The sequence below is a fragment of the Dermochelys coriacea genome, chromosome 23, assembly GCF_009764565.3.
Source record: "Dermochelys coriacea isolate rDerCor1 chromosome 23, rDerCor1.pri.v4, whole genome shotgun sequence".
In the NCBI taxonomy this organism is placed as follows: Eukaryota; Metazoa; Chordata; order Testudines; family Dermochelyidae; genus Dermochelys; species Dermochelys coriacea.
The window spans coordinates 16199865-16216127 of NC_050090.1; the positions used below are offsets into that span (position 1 = coordinate 16199865).

At 59.6% G+C, this 16263-nt stretch overlaps 1 protein-coding gene across 5 annotated transcripts in view; it reads right to left on the reverse strand.

Moving 5' to 3' along the window:
- Positions 1 to 16263, reverse strand: part of HUWE1 (HECT, UBA and WWE domain containing E3 ubiquitin protein ligase 1) — a 58780-nt gene that overhangs the window by 42357 nt on the left and 160 nt on the right. For 4 of the 5 annotated variants that reach the window (XM_043501496.1, XM_043501494.1, XM_043501497.1 and 1 more), the window contains exon 2: positions 10219 to 10363. The gene's annotated coding sequence lies outside the window, so the exon portion shown is untranslated. Of the gene's footprint in view, positions 1 to 2236; positions 2366 to 10218; positions 10364 to 16263 lie in introns of those variants that run through there. The other variant, XM_043501495.1, reaches the window with a different exon arrangement.

The window sequence follows — 16263 nt, forward strand, 5'->3', positions numbered from 1 at the left end:
TTGGAGTACGATTTCACAAGCCGCCAGGACAAGTGTTTGAAAGGCAGGTCTTAGAAGAGCAGCAGACAAGGCCACATGTCACAGCGGGGCTGGGCCAGGAGGGAGGTTTGCGAGCCCACCTTCCTGGAAGCTGGGGAAACGTACTAGTCGAGGCATTCTTTACCGGGGCCAGTCTCAGAGCTCTGACCTTCTGGAGCACAGCCAGCATTCCTTCCCACCCAAAGGAAGTAATTAATTATAGCCTGACAGAGCATAGGCCTGGGAACCAGGTCCTCACAGATCACACAGTTCCGTGCCTCAATTTACCCTTTCTAAAATAACCACATGCTCTATAAACATGAGTTCCAACAGCCTGCAATGCACAGGAGGTCAGACCAGACAGAACTAAGGGTCCCTTTTGGGTCCAAAACTCTTTCACACCCCTTTGGGGGGTGGTTAGATTAAGTTCCTCCGGCCAGAACCTGCTCAGCTCCCTGCACAGCTGACAACTCTAGACGCCATGGTCAGGCCAAACTGAACGATCACAGAGGAGCCTTCCAGCCACATAAGCTAGGAATCCAGATCTTCCCCCCCCTTTTATAGAAGGTAAGCGCAAGGCATAGACAGACCAACCGAACCCAGAAGTCCTGGCTCCCGGTTCCAGACACCAGCCAGAGGAACTTCCAACTCCTGCACCACCGGTCAGGTCGTTAGTGATGACCGTCCTGGCTCGTGGAGCCTGCCCCATGGCAGATTGAGCTCTAGCGGCCAGTGCCCTCTCCTGCTCTGAATCAGGCACTAGCCAGCCCTGGGGCCGGACAGAGGGATCCTACCCTACAGGGCACAGGACTCGGGACGGGGGAGGAAGCCGGAGGGGAGAAACCTAAGGAGACAATGAGCCAATCCTGGCCTGATTAGGTTCTAGCCCAGGCAGCCCACGTGACAGTGGATTTTGCTTCCCCAAAGGGCAGGTGGTGCCATGTGCTGGGACTTTTGTGCCAGAATAAGAGCCATGGTTTGATTCCCAGGTCGGGGGTGGGGAACAGTTGGATGAATGTCATCAGTAAGAAAAGCTGACTTGGGGGGAGGGTGCATCTCGGGCCCCATCTGCTCAAACAGCCCCAAATGTGGGCCACACAGCCTATCCTTCACCCACACAAGGGGCACCGAATTTCAAGGCAATCTGAGTAACCGTGCGGATGTGTCACTTGTTTTAACACCTGCCCCTTTGATCCTGGATCAGACTCCGGTGCAGGCCGGTGGCTGGGGCCAGCTTTTCACATTGCTATTCTGTCTTTCCCCTCCCACCTTTCGCTGGTCTAGACTGTGAACTCCTTAGGGCAGAGACCATCCGATTAGGTGTTTGTCCAGCACCCCACGAAGCCGGGGTTTTCACAGGACCCACAGCCAAGCCCCGGGGGCTGCCGCCATCGCAGTCAGCCTGACCAGGCACCGTTGCTCTGCAGCATTTCAATTAACAGGGCCATAGCGACAGTCTTCCCTTGAAAGCTCCTGTCCCTCTTCTGATGGTGACTGACTTGGGCTCTAAGCCTGGGCTACAGATCACTGCTAAGTTTGGCCACCTTTCCCAGCTCCGCGCCCTATGTTCCGGCTAGGCCCTTGGGAGAGGAGCTTTCGCAAGCTTTTGCTGGAGTCAACGCAGCCTTCAGAGCAGAAACGCCACACCTAACCCCCCGGCCGGCCCAAAAAAGCTGACAAAGTACTTCCTGCTGGGTGACCCAGTTTGCTAGAGAAACCAGCCTTCAATGGGAACCAAAGCCCGGTCGTGGGGCGGGGCCAGGCCGTACACACCCTGCTTGGCAAGGCCTGTGATCCTACCCCACCAGACATCTCAGGAGGGCTGCAGGCCAGTGGGACCCCACCGCTCCAGGTTGGCTGCCTTAACTTGGCAAAACAACCAGAACCTGGATGCTGGCTGCTCCCAGAGCCTGCTGCTCCTCTCTGCTCCAACCACAGGTCCTGAGGCTGTGGGGCAGATTGCGTTAGCTCGCTCCTCTCCCCGCACCGGCTGGTTTTAAAAGCCACCTGGCCACACTTCCGCACAGCTCCCAGCTGGGCTGGGGCTGCTGCTCCGATGCCAGGCTTCCCCCAGCTGGGCACTGCCCACAGACACCCACCCTTCGCTATCCCTCGAGGAGCCATGCTCCAGCCTGAAACTGAAAGCAAAAATTCCTACAGTATCCCAAGCATCCCCAGCTGATAGCTCCCAGCTGCCCAGAGCACGGCCAACACTCACCAGACTGCCCCACAGCAAGAGACCTATGCATCCACTTCCCAGTCAAATCTGTTCAGATCAGACTGATCAGGAAGCCAATTCCCTCCGGCCCCCACCCCCAGCAACACTGGACATCCTAGAAGGGACCAAAGCGTCGTCCTCCATAGACTTCCTCCCAGGGGATTTGCAGACAGACGCCTTGCAACCTGCAGCTGCTTAGTCACAGCCATGACTCCACGAGGAGTTTTCGTTTTGGTTCCGGAACGAGAGAGCCCTCAGCCCCCTCCCAATAAACAGCTGTCCACTCACGCAGCAATGCCAAAAATCTAGGACAAACCTGGAGCGCGCCAGGGCTTCCAGCCCCGTCTTTTGCATCCTGCCCACTGTGACTCACGGCTCCAGCAGCATCATCTCCCAAGATCACCGTGCTGTAGCTAACTGGTGCTAGACAAACCCCTGTGCTGTGGAGTGGGGAGCTGCTGGAGCTCTGAAGCTCAGAGCCTTCCCCACCCAAAACTCCCCCAGCAAAGGGGCAGCAAGGAACAGCATGTGGAGGATGGAATAAAGGGGTTGGCCTGGGTTTGATCCCTGGCTTTTAGATACTTATATGCCCATCCCCTACGTGGGGTCTCAATCTGTAGGTCACTGATCCTCACAACCTCCCAATGAGGAAGGGCAATGCCAGTAGCAGCTCTGTCTCAGTTTCCCAACCTAAGAGACTTGCCCCCACGGTCTCAGTTCCCAAGCTAGCACCCTAACTGTCAGACAGTCCTGCTAAGGCCAGAGGGGCTCATGGCGGTCATCCCACCTGAGACCCCGGACAGGCCTGAATTCATTCCTGCTGTAACTAGAACAGAGCTCTTTGAAAGCATCCTGGACAGACTTTGCCAGCGCTGGCAAATACAGCGTGACCTTCAGCAAGCGGTTAATTCGCCTCCCTGTTAAAAACGTACATCTTATTTTCCCCTCTGAATTTGTTCAGCTCCAATGGTCAGATGGAGCCGAGAGGGCTCTTGAAACTGGGATCGAGTCGCCCCTTAGTCTTCTTTGTGAGGTTAACCAAAAAGAGCGAAAACAACAAGGAGTCCTTGTGGCACCTTAGAGACTAAAATTTGGGCATAAGCACAAATCAGACATCAAGAATTATAATATTCAAAAACCAGTAGAACGCTTCAATCTCCCTGGACACTCAATAAGACTTAAAAGTGGCAACTCTTCAACAAAAAAACTTCAAAAACAGACTCCAACAAGAAATTGAAGAACTGGAATTAATTTGGAAACTGGACACCATCAAATTAGGCCTGAATCAAGACTGGGAGTGACTGGGTCACTACAAAAACTAATTTCCCCCCGTTGACACTCACACCTTCTTGTCAACTGTTTGAAATGGGCCACCTCAATTACACTGTCATCACTAGCACTACAAAAGTGATTTTTCCTCCCTGGCTATTTACCCCTTCTTGTCAACTGTTGAGACTAGCCCACTTCCATCTTAATTGGATTGGCTCGTTAGCCCTGACCCCCCACTTGATAAGGCAGCACCCATCTTTTCATGGGCTGTGTATTTATACCTTCTTACTCTATTTTCCCTTCCATGCATCTGATGAAGTGTGTTTTATCCCATGAAAGCTTAGAGACTAACAAATTTATTTGGGCATAAAGTGCCACAAGGACTCCTTGTTGTTTTTTCTGATACAGATAACATGGCTACCGCTCTGAAACCTGTCAGAAAGAGTGAGACACTCTGGGAGCTCAAAGGCAGGTTTTCTAATCCATTCTCTCCAGCTGATTGACACCCACCTTGAATCGTGGGCACCAAAATGGGACACACTATTCCAGCAGTGGTCACACCAGTGTCAGATCCAAAGGAAACAGAATCTCAGTCCTTCCCGTGTGAAGCTGGCCAAGTCAGGCGTGTCCCAAGTCCCCATCTCCACAGAAGGTTTCCTAGCCTAGTGAGAACATCAGCTCTTTGGGGCGGGGACAGTCTCTTCTAGGGACACTGCTCAGCAAGCAGCACTTAGTCATTCCGCTCACACCCAAGCCCCAAAAAGCCTGCTAAGCGCTTGCAGGGCAACACGCAGCATTCAATGCAAAACCCCCACAGGTGCAAGTCTGGTGAACATTTTAGTTGCGGAGGTTTGGGCATTACGGTAGCCACTTTGTCCAAAGACAATGAGATGCAGGATGGGAGAGGGACAGTGGCACCGACAGGGAAAAGAGTTGCTCCATGGGGCAATGGGAATAGACCCCACCTGCTACGCTACGTTGCTTCAGCCTGCAATAGCCCCCACTCACACCCATGGCACATTGATCCAATTGTGCAGTGACACTTGTGACTTAACACGTGCCACAGGGGCAGGGGCCTGGCTGCCCGAGCACTCTGTTGCCGGAGGTTTTCAAGTCTCGGACGAAATACAGCACTGCACGGCTCCGACATTATCAAACTAAAAGGCGATTTTCCCCCCAAGTCCCTGGCCCTCTGTGTCAAGTTAATGCGAACAGTTGGGCTGTGGAGTCCGAGAAATATCTGATATAGAAGGAAGTGCAGCCACCTCTGGCACAGAGAGCGGTAGCTAAACAGAACACAGCAAGCTGCAGGACAGTGAGGGAAGGGGAATTCTGGGCCACCAGGGAAGCCCCATGAAGAGCAATACAGGATCTTTAGCAGCTTACTTAAGACTTTGGGCTCTTTTTGTTCTGTGTTTGTGAAGCGGCTAAAACAAGGGGCTCCCGGGACTGCCATCACAGAAGTAACCTGTGCAGAGCAGAAGGGACCTTGGCTGAAGATGCCAACGAAGTGAGAAGCAAGATGCTCTGGGAGAGATCAATGCAGGTTGAGTCTAGTGTGACCTGGGAGTCAAGCTGTTTTCAGGGAAGACAGCATACTTAAATCCAACAGGGGAGGTGGCAAACTCTTCAGGGTCAGCACCCCCGTTTGAGCTACAAATCCTGCTCGGCCATCTCCACTCTTCAAATGTTGCTGGGCTCTTCAAACACACTTTCTGGCTTGCTGTTTTCAAACAGGATGGTTTGCTTCAGTCCTTGATAGCAAAGCACAGCGTGAGCATAAGTCACCCGACAGTAAGGACGAGTGAGCCCTTTGAGCCAAGATCTAACCAGAGACATTCCAGCCCAACACAGCCCACCTGTGAAAAGCGGAGCCGGAAAGAGAGACTTACGGATCGGTCATTGAATGCCTTCACTCCAGGTCTTGAAGAACGTTGTTAGCCTCCAGTTACAGGCCCTGTCCCACTGCTGAGCTAGCTAGGAGATCTTGAACAGGCAGTGGAGGTGCTGGTCTTGTGGGGTCACAGGCCACACGTTCTGAATCCACCCAACCGGTTCCTGCCCTTCTAAAGGGAGCCATCCCCTCAGAAGTGTTAAGGCTAGAAAGGAACCGTAGATCTAGTCCGATCTCTTGTACAGTGAGACCACAGGACCCCTGTGCTGAGCTCAATAAACTGCAATTGAACAAACATCCCTCTTATGAATACACCCACTCTCGACTGAAGACCTTTGTGATGGAGACACTCATACCACATCCCTGCACATGTCTGTCCCAATGGCCAGCCAGCCTACTCCTGATTTTCATCCATCGCGGATCAACTCCAAGCCAGTGATCTCAACCTGCCTCCTGGGCTAGGTTCAAGAGCTGTCTGAGGTCACATCTCTTCTCCCCAGACTGTGGTTAAGTCACCTCTTAACCTTCGCTTCCATAAAGCTACTTTAGTTGTTCACCATGCGAACCTTGGATGGCCCCCATGGTTCTTCTCCGAACCCTCTCCTCGTTTTCCCAGCATCGTTCTAGATCCACAGGGGCACCAGACCTAGACACAACCTCCCAGTGACGCAGCCCCATCTCTGCAGGTTTTTTTTAATGTACCCAGCGTAGCTGCACCCTCACTTTAGCAGCTGGGACTACCTGGCACGTGTAAAACATTCCACATGCCTGCCTCACTAGCTTCCCAGTCTCAGCCTTGCCACTAACAGCTCCAATGACAGCCATCGATCAGCCACACGTTAGCCCTCAGCGCGCGCTAGTCCATTTCTCGCATCCTACCCGACAGCAACCATAGCTCCTGCAGCGCTCCGCACAAGCGCCTTCCCTCGCCAGGTGCTGTACGGATGCCGCTCGCTGCCTTAGTCTAACAAAGGCCGGGGAAAGGAAAAAACACACAGACATGAAGCCAGCAAGGCAGAGGCAGCAGTAGAAGCCAGGAGTCCTGCCTCCCACCTCTGCGCCCCTTGTCCCTCACTACGCAGCTGTTGTTCTAGACTGAAATGAAAGCACTCGTCGTAGAACGCTGAACCCCCAAGAGGAAACGGTGTGTATAACATTCGCCCCCCTACAGTCAACACCCCATGGCTTGGTGCATCCATGTGAAACCAACAGGCAAAGACACTGCACTAGCCTGATCTATAGTCCAGAGAAGCTCCTTGATGGGGCACCACCTCCATTCTCCACAAATGTCTAATAGTTTTCCCTGCCTACTAACAATCAATCAATAGGAGAAACAGGCTCTTTGGTTCACTTTGTAAAGCTCTAGCTTTGTACCGTCAGCTTTGCTGTTAGCTCTCATTTGTTCTGATCTTTCCCAGTGAAAGAGGGGCCAGATGGGGGGATGGGGACCTGGAAAGGCAGGGGGACAGGTGCACAATCAGCAAAGTGTTTTAACTGGCATGATTTCAGTTGGACTGTGGCTCCTGAAGTTTGTAACTTGCCATTACAAGGCCAGAAGGGCTCATCCAAGCCTGACCTCCTGGCTAATACTGGCCAGAGAATTTCACCAGTTCCCCCCAGGGGTGGAGCCCGACAACTTGTGTTTGGCAAAGCACGTCCCAGAAGGTAGGAAGTCTGGATGGGAGCCTCCATCTCCACCTCCATCCCCGGGAAGCATGTCCCAAGAGTAAATCATCCTCTCTTAGAAACAGGCGCCTCATTTGCAATTTGAATTTGGCTGGCTTTAGCTTCCAATCGTTTCACCACTAGAAGGGGCTTCATACTCAAGCCTGGGATGAAGGTACTTAGACATGGATCACACTGTGCTGTAGCTCCACACTCAAACTTTAATCCCCTTTAATGTCTAACAAGCAATAGGATGAAGCATCCTGGGTGCGAAAGAGAATGGGGCCAGCATGTCTTACTGGTCGTTAAGAGGAGTACATCAGGGTCACGTCAGGCTCCTTTATAATATTCCAGTTGGATTCTCTTTGCTCACCCAAGACCTACCCGGGAAGAACCGGCTACCTCTGTCAAGTACAACGCCCGCCTGAGTGCCAGGACTCCTGGGTTCTATGCCCCGTTCTAGTCCTGTCACTGACAAGGTGAGACCACATGCAAGTCACTACTGCCAAGCCTCAGTTTCCCCACTGATTAAACAGACAGAAGTTTGAGACATGGAAAGCATGGAGATACTCTGACCAGTGGTTTCTCTACCCCAGAGTGATTTATTCTGCACAGGTTCTAGATGTGGTGACAGCAGTACATGGAAGGCTGCAAGCTTTAGCAGCAAGGCCAGCTCTTTGGAAGCACACCCTTAAACCGCAGAGGTTGGAAGGCACATTCACACATTTTTGGCCAGGGGTCCTGTCCTCCACAACAGAAGCAGAGCGCTTGGTTCGAGAGGAGAAATCTGCCAATACTTTAACCCGGGAGGGGGGTGGCCCCGGGAGGAAGAAATACCCAGCCACTCACTTCAACTCGCTGGCTCATCTGGAAAATTGCTCCAGTGAGCCAGGCAACAAGTAGAGCAAGTTTTAGTAACTCGGCCATTATGACACACATCCGATTAAGAGTCTCTGAAGGATCCAGGGCAGAATTGGTTCCACCAGTGATGTCCTATTTATCTGGCCACGCAGCCACCACTTAGCTATTGCTGAGGAAATGTGTCAGACACCAGGACACAAAGCCAGTCTAGTGCATCTCTATACACACACCCCCAATGGCTACCTGCAGGCTCTGATCCTTGCTCCAGTCAGTTTCATGGTTCTCTAAGATGCAGGCTTTTAAGAGACTGAAAAAAATGACATCTTGGACTCAGTTACCCTGAATCTCCCATCAGCTGACAGTGGACAATGCCCGGAGGGCTGGCAGTCTCCAGTTCTGGCACAGCTCCGCTGAGTGAGCCTACCTCCAGGACCGGCTCGCCGTTACTCACAGGCATGCCAAAGCAGGGGGAGTTGAAGTGGAAAAGGTTCTTTCGACTCCGTTTGATTCACAAGGCTAAATATGGGATTCCATAGTGACGCTGCATTTTAATAGGTACGCCAAGCAGTCTGAATCAGCCTTTTTTACAAAGAAAAACTATAGCTCCCCCACAGGGCTAACCCCAAGCCTCACAGACAAGCCAAGAGATTGGAGAATGCCACTAAATAGGCTTTTCACACCAGGTCTGACACCCATTCCAGATCACAGGGCAAAGTAGAGGGGTGCTGCAGACAGTGCACATATAGGCGGTGTGAATGGTATTGCTGGACTTGGCTCAGGGACTGAAATGGGGTCAGGCTGGTCTGAACTCTTACGGAAAGGATCACCACTTAAACCTAAAACAACTAACCTTGCAGCACACACCCTCTACGTGCTGCCCTCTGGGTCTTGACTAGCGAAAGGCACCAGAAAGTTAGGTGACCTGACAGAGGTTACAGTCAGCGACAGAACTGGAAATAGAACCCAGAATTCTGGCTCCCAGCCCCATCCCCCCGCTCTTGCCACTGGACCACACTCCTCCCAGAGCTAGGGAAAGAGCCCAGGAGTCCTGGCTCCCAGCCTTGCTGCTCTAACCACTAAATGCCACTCTGCTCCCGGAGTTAGAGAAAGAACCCAGGAGACCTGACACCCAGTACTTCACACCAGCAGCACTCAGGCCAGAGTAGGGGGTCATCCCACAGGTGTTGGAGCATCAAACCACCCAGTCTCCCTTGCAGGAGGAGAGCTATCATGGCCCTGCACTAACCATGAGACACACTCCCTTCCCTACACAGCGACCAAATCAACATTCTTAAGGCAATGTAGCAATACCAAGGAGTCCGTAAGCACCTCCCCACAATTCCAGGCCCTGAGCAGGCCAACAGTCCCAGGGAACAAACCTGGGACATTTCTAAGGCTGAAACCCTGGGACTGAGCCGAGACCCAGAGCTCAGGGACACAACTCCACTGCATCACATCGGGCGCCACCTCACCTGAAGCTAAATGGACTTAATCAGGCAACTTTCCATGCTGCTGTAAGCTGCTAGTTTGGGAAGAACCTAGGTGTCCAAAGCCCATGGAACCCTGGAGTCCTGGCGCCCAGCCCTGCCATCTCCACTAACCCACTCCACCTTACCTCTGCCCAGAGCCAGAATGCATAAGGTTCTGAAAACCCCAGAAGGACTTACTTAACACCCACCACCTTCAGCACATATTCCATGCGAGGATCTCCAAGCACATCACCAGGGGACTGATGAGCAGAAGCCTTATTTTTCAGAGAGGGTGGATGCCCTGGCCAGCACCAGAGCTGACTCAAGGGCTTTCAGAGCCAGAACCTCCTCAACTACAGACACCAGGCGCCCTCCCTGCAACATGAGACAGAGCACTGTCTGGAGGCCAGAGCTCCATGCCTAGCTCTGCCTTGTTGTGAGCTCAGATGTGCCTCAGTTTCCCCTCCCACCAACACCTTGGGACAGGGGCATTCTCCCGCGCATCCGTGCGGCCCCCAGCACACAGGCAGCCTCCCTGACCTTGAGGAGGGCGCCCCCTCAGAATAAAGATCAATCCAGAGAGAACACTCCTGCCAGCTGCGGCATTAGCGAGTTCACCATGTGCCCTCTGCCGCACATGGACCCTTATGCCCCCACATCAGAGGAGCTTCAGCGGCGTGGGTCGCCATCTCCATCCTCTCGCCATCGATACACAACCACACCTAGAGATCGCCGCCAGAGCAAAAAAGCCCAGCTAGGTCACCGACAAGCCAGAGTCACCGCTAGCTGATGGAAGTGAGCACCAGAGGCGCGCGGACACCCACCTGGAATCACAGCCAGTCCATGCTCAGTCCGGTCTGCTGTCCGAATCACTAATCCAGCACCCACGCTTTGCCCCAGCCGGCCAAGGGAAACACCTTCCAGTTTTCGCGGTCGCTCTAATCCACTTTGACCAGACTAACTGAGGGCCTAGGAGGAACCAGAGACATGTGTGAGACCTGGCATTGGGAGCAGGTGAGGCAAAATCTACCGAGAGCCCAGAATGGGCACAGGGCAGAGGCCAGACCATGGAGACCTAGGTATTGTGTTATACAGGGTGAAGAGCAGATACATCCCTAGCAGGCGAATTGGGCAATATATTGAGGGAAAAGTCAAAGCAACTTAACAGCAGACAGGAAGGCAAGTGGGGTACCTGCAATACCATCGCATTCACCCTACGGTATCCCTGCCTGGCTTAGAAAGAGTGAATCTAGACATGGTATTTACTCTTCCCACCATACAGAACCCAGTAGTTACCTGATAACATTCATAAGCAGCAGCTCAAATACAAAACAAGAAGTGCCTCTTCTCACACACCCCACACTGTTAACCTGTGGAACCCACTGCCACCTCACTGAGGTGTTGTGAAGGCCAAAAGTAGATCACGGGGGTCCAAAAAGAACTAGACAGCCATCGATGGATCTATCCTCCATGAAGTTATTAGCCAAGACAGTCAGGGACACTTGGGGCGGCCCAACTCTCTGACAGCCAGAAACTGGGAGGGGAAGATGCAGGTGGGGGGTGTTTCCAAAACTGCCCTGCTCTGTACGCTCCCCTGAAGCTCTGGGCCTGGCCACCGCAGGAGATGGGATACTGGGCTGGATGGACCATTGCTCTGCACCACTCTGGCCTGTCTTATGTTCTCACCTGCTACAAAGCAGGAAATCGGGATGAAATTCCCTGGTCTGCGTTACACAGAAAGGGACATTGTGAGCTGGTCTTACCCCCCGACCCTAGACAGATTTGCTTCACACACCACATCAGTCCCCCTGAGAAAAGCACTGAGTGCTGTTATACAAGCAAACAAAACAAAGAGCCAGGCAAGCCCTAGTCACCCAACAAGTATCCTGCCTTAACGTAGGCTCTACGGTTATTTACAGGGAGTCTCCCACCTCTGCACACCACACACTATGCAGTTGGTCACCCCCAAACTGTGCTGAAAGCCAGCAGCAGGGAGAGGCCACAGGAGACCCAACTTTTGGCAGCTACAGGACGAGCATGGGCAGCCCCGGGGTACTAGAACAATCCCCACCCCCGTGCTAGGCTTGTCAATTGCTCCAGCTATTTCAGCAGCCCTACTTCTCTAGTTCCCCGCCCACCTAACACAGCTAGGTCCAGAGCAGAGCCTAGACACAGGTCCAGGCAAAGCTGGGGCTCTGCTCAGGGCAAAAAGGTGTGTGGGGAGGGGGAGAAAATAGAGAAAATCCTCCCCCTGAGCTGCCACTTCAATTTAGACCCAGAATTGGGGGGTTCTGCAGCTTCGACCCACATGCAAGGTGTGGGAAGAACTGCCAGCTCCAGGTCTCTCTCTGGAGAGATTTCTACAGCTTGGCCTGGTGGGGGGGGGGGGGGGGAGCCCCATAGCATCTCTCCCAGCTGGGTGGGGAGGGATTTCCCCAATTACTAAGCTTCCTAGTGGGCTTCCAACCCAGACCTTGGGGCAGGGCACCATTTCCCCACCCACCCAAAGAAACCAGGGAGACCTCCCTGACCCACCCTCTTTAACATCTCCCTACCGCAGCACCACCCGCAAAATAACGCCCCCTTTGGGCAAGACTCAGCTAGTGTCGTTCCCCACACTAGCTTCAGGGGTCCCCCTTTGAGCTCTTCACTTCCTCCATCATGCCATGCCTTCCGGGGTCATCCGTGCCCCTTCAAAGCCTTCCAGGTTTCATGGGGTACGGAAGCTCTGTTATGGAGTTGAGGGGAACTGGGGCAAATACCCTGCAAGGAGGGAGACGGGGGTCCTCATAGGAGGAGGGGTTCCAGGGAGAAGACCCTGTGGGAGGTAGCAAGTTCACTGCCCAGGAAGGGGAAATGACAGACTTTGGGGGACTGACAGGTTTCAGGGGAGTGGGGAGGCCAGGCACGTAATGGGGGGAGATGGACCCTTATGGGGACGGGGGGAACCCATCCTGCACAGATTGGGGGGAGGGAAGGGCCATGCCCAATGAGGGTGGGAGAAGGGCAGTAGTCTATGGAAGAATGGTACAGATCAGGCTCGGGGGGGGGGGGGGGAGGAGCGCGCGAAGGTCCCTGTCCCGGGGGTGGTAAGAGAGGGGCAGGCTTCCTTGTGTGGGGGATGATCTCGCGAAGGAAAATGGTTTCCTCCCTGTGGAAGCAGGTCTCTATGGGAAGGGAGGCGAGATGCAGGGCTTGCTGGGGGTGAGAGCTCTATGGGGAGAAGAAAAGCAGGTCTCTGTCAGAGCATGGAGGGGGACAGGTCACAGTCTGGGGGCACAGGTCTCCATGGGAAGCAGAGTCCCCTCTCTCCTGTGGCAGCGGTGAGGGCAGCGCTCCACATCTCTAGGGGGATACGATGGGGGGCGGCGGGGGGGCAGAACCCATGGCCGGGGGGGAATAGTTGGGGGGCTGGACCCGGGGTGGGGGTGGGGAGTTGGATGGAGCAGGACCCGTGGCCGGCGGGGGAGGGAGGCGGGGGGCCGGCAATGGGGGGCCGGACCCGTGGCCGGGGGGAGGCAGGACCCGGGGGGATATGGGGGGCAGGACCCGGGGGGGCCGGAGGGAGCAGGTGGAGATGGGGGGCGAGATGGAAGGCCGGGGGGGGCAGGACCCGGGGCCGGGGGGGGGCAGGACCCGGGGCCGGGGGGGGATGAGAAGGGGGCCGGCGGGGAGGGGGGCAGGACCCGGAGGCGGGGGGAGATGAGAAGGGGGCCGGCGGGGAGGGGGCAGGACCCGGAGGCGGGGAGGAGATGAGAAGGGGGCCGGCGGGGGGGGGGGCAGGACCCGGAGGCGGGGAGGAGATGAGAAGGGGGCCGGCGGGGGGGGGGGGCCGGCCCCGGAGGCGGGGAGGAGATGAGAAGGGGGCCGGCGGGGGGGGGGGGAGGACCCGGAGGCGGGGAGGAGATGAGAAGGGGGCCGGCGGGGGGGGGGCAGGACCCGGAGGCGGGGAGGAGATGAGAAGGGGGCCGGCGGGGGGGGGGCAGGACCCGGAGGCGGGGAGGAGATGAGAAGGGGGCCGGCGGGGGGGGGGGCAGGACCCGGAGGCGGGGAGGAGATGAGAAGGGGGCCGGCGGGGGCAGGACCCGGAGGCGGGGAGGAGATGAGAAGGGGGCCGGCGGGGGCAGGACCCGGAGGCGGGGAGGAGATGAGAAGGGGGCCGGCGGGGGGGGGGGCAGGACCCGGAGGCGGGGAGGAGATGAGAAGGGGGCCGGCGGGGGGGGGGGGCAGGACCCGGAGGCGGGGAGGAGATGAGAAGGGGGCCGGCGGGGGGGGGGGCAGGACCCGGAGGCGGGGAGGAGATGAGAAGGGGGCCGGCGGGGGGGGGGCAGGACCCGGAGGCGGGGAGGAGATGAGAAGGGGGCCGGCGGGGGGGGGGGGCAGGACCCGGAGGCGGGGAGGAGATGAGAAGGGGGCCGGCGGGGGGGGGGGGCAGGACCCGGAGGCGGGGAGGAGATGAGAAGGGGGCCGGCGGGGGGGGGGGGCAGGACCCGGAGGCGGGGAGGAGATGAGAAGGGGGGGGGGGGGGGGGGGCAGGACCCGGAGGCGGGGAGGAGATGAGAGGGGGCCGGCGGGGGGGGGGCAGGACCCGGAGGCGGGGAGGAGATGGGGGGCCGGCGGGGGGGGGCAGGACCCGGAGGCGGGGAGGAGATGGGGGGCCGGCGGGGGGGGGCAGGACCCGGAGGCGGGGAGGAGATGGGGGGCCGGCGGGGGGGGGCAGGACCCGGAGGCGGGGAGGAGATGGGGGGCCGGCAGGACCCGGAGGCGGGGAGGAGATGGGGGGCCGGCGGGGGGGGGGCAGGACCCGGAGGCGGGGAGGAGATGGGGGGCCGGCGGGGGGGGGGCAGGACCCGGAGGCGGGGAGGAGATGGGGGGCCGGCGGGGGGGGGGGCAGGACCCGGAGGCGGGGAGGAGATGAGAAGGGGGCCGGCGGGGGGGGGGGCAGGACCCGGAGGCGGGGAGGAGATGAGAAGGGGGCCGGCGGGGGGGGGGGGCAGGACCCGGAGGCGGGGAGGAGATGAGAAGGGGGCCGGCGGGGGGGGGGCAGGACCCGGAGGCGGGGAGGAGATGGGGGGCCGGCGGGGGGGGGCAGGACCCGGAGGCGGGGAGGAGATGGGGGGCCGGCGGGGGGGGGGCAGGACCCGGAGGCGGGGAGGAGATGGGGGGCCGGCGGGGGGGGGGGCAGGACCCGGAGGCGGGGAGGAGATGGGGGGCCGGCGGGGGGGGGGGGCAGGACCCGGAGGCGGGGAGGAGATGGGGGGCCGGCGGGGGGGGGGGCAGGACCCGGAGGCGGGGAGGAGATGGGGGGCCGGCGGGGGGGGGGCAGGACCCAGAGGCGGGGAGGAGATGGGGGGCCGGCGGGGGGGGGGCAGGACCCAGAGGCGGGGAGGAGATGGGGGGCCGGCGGGGGGGGGCAGGACCCAGAGGCGGGGAGGAGATGGGGGGCCGGCGGGGGGGGGCAGGACCCAGAGGCGGGGAGGAGATGGGGGGCCGGCGGGGGGGGGCAGGACCCAGAGGCGGGGAGGAGATGGGGGGCCGGCGGGGGGGGGCAGGACCCAGAGGCGGGGAGGAGATGGGGGGCCGGCGGGGGGGGCAGGACCCAGAGGCGGGGAGGAGATGGGGGGCCGGCGGGGGGGGCCGGACCCGGAGGCGGGGAGGAGATGGGGGCCGGCGGGGGGGGGCAGGACCCGGAGGCGGGGAGGAGATGGGGGGCCGGCGGGGGGGGCAGGACCCAGAGGCGGGGAGGAGATGGGGGGCCGGCGGGGGGGGCAGGACCCAGAGGCGGGGAGGAGATGGGGGGCCAGCGGGGGGGGCAGGACCCAGAGGCGGGGAGGAGATGGGGGGCCGGCGGGGGGGGCAGGACCCAGAGGCGGGGAGGAGATGGGGGGCCGGCGGGGGGGGCAGGACCCAGAGGCGGGGAGGAGATGGGGGGCCGGCGGGGGGGGGCAGGACCCAGAGGCGGGGAGGAGATGGGGGGCCGGCGGGGGGGGCAGGACCCAGAGGCGGGGAGGAGATGGGGGGCCGGCGGGGGGGGGCAGGACCTGGAGGCGGGGAGGAGATGAGAAGGGGGCCGGCGGGGGGGGGGCAGGACCCGGAGGCGGGGAGGAGATGGGGGGCCGGCGGGGGGGGGCAGGACCCAGAGGCGGGGAGGAGATGGGGGGCCGGCGGGGGGGGCAGGACCCAGAGGCGGGGAGGAGATGAGAAGGGGGCCGGCGGGGGGGGGCAGGACCCGGAGGCGGGGAGGAGATGAGAAGGGGGCCGGCGGGGGGGGGCAGGACCCGGAGGCGGGGAGGAGATGGGGGGCCGGCGGGGGGGGGCAGGACCCGGAGGCGGGGAGGAGATGGGGGCCGGCGGGGGGGGGGGCAGGACCCGGAGGCGGGGAGGAGATGGGGGGCCGGCGGGGGGGGGGGCAGGACCCGGAGGCGGGGAGGAGATGGGGGGCCGGCGGGGGGGGCAGGACCCAGAGGCGGGGAGGAGATGAGAAGGGGGCCGGCGGGGGGGGGGGGCAGGACCCGGAGGCGGGGAGGAGATGGGCGGCCGGCGGGGGGGGCAGGACCCAGAGGCGGGGAGGAGATGAGAAGGGGGCCGGCGGGGGGGGGGGGCAGGACCCGGAGGCGGGGAGGAGATGAGAAGGGGGCCGGCGGGGGGGGCAGGACCCGTGGCCGGGGGAGATGGGCAGGAGACGGGGGGCCGGACCCATGGCCGGGGAAGATGGGGGGCCGGCGGGGGGGCAGGACCCGGGGGCGGGGGAGATGGGGGCACGAGATGGGGGGCAGGACCCAGGGCCGGGCGGAGATGGGGGGCCGGCGGGGGGGCGAGATGGGGGCCGGCGGGGGGACTCCCCCCACGAGGAGAAGGGTCCAGCGGAG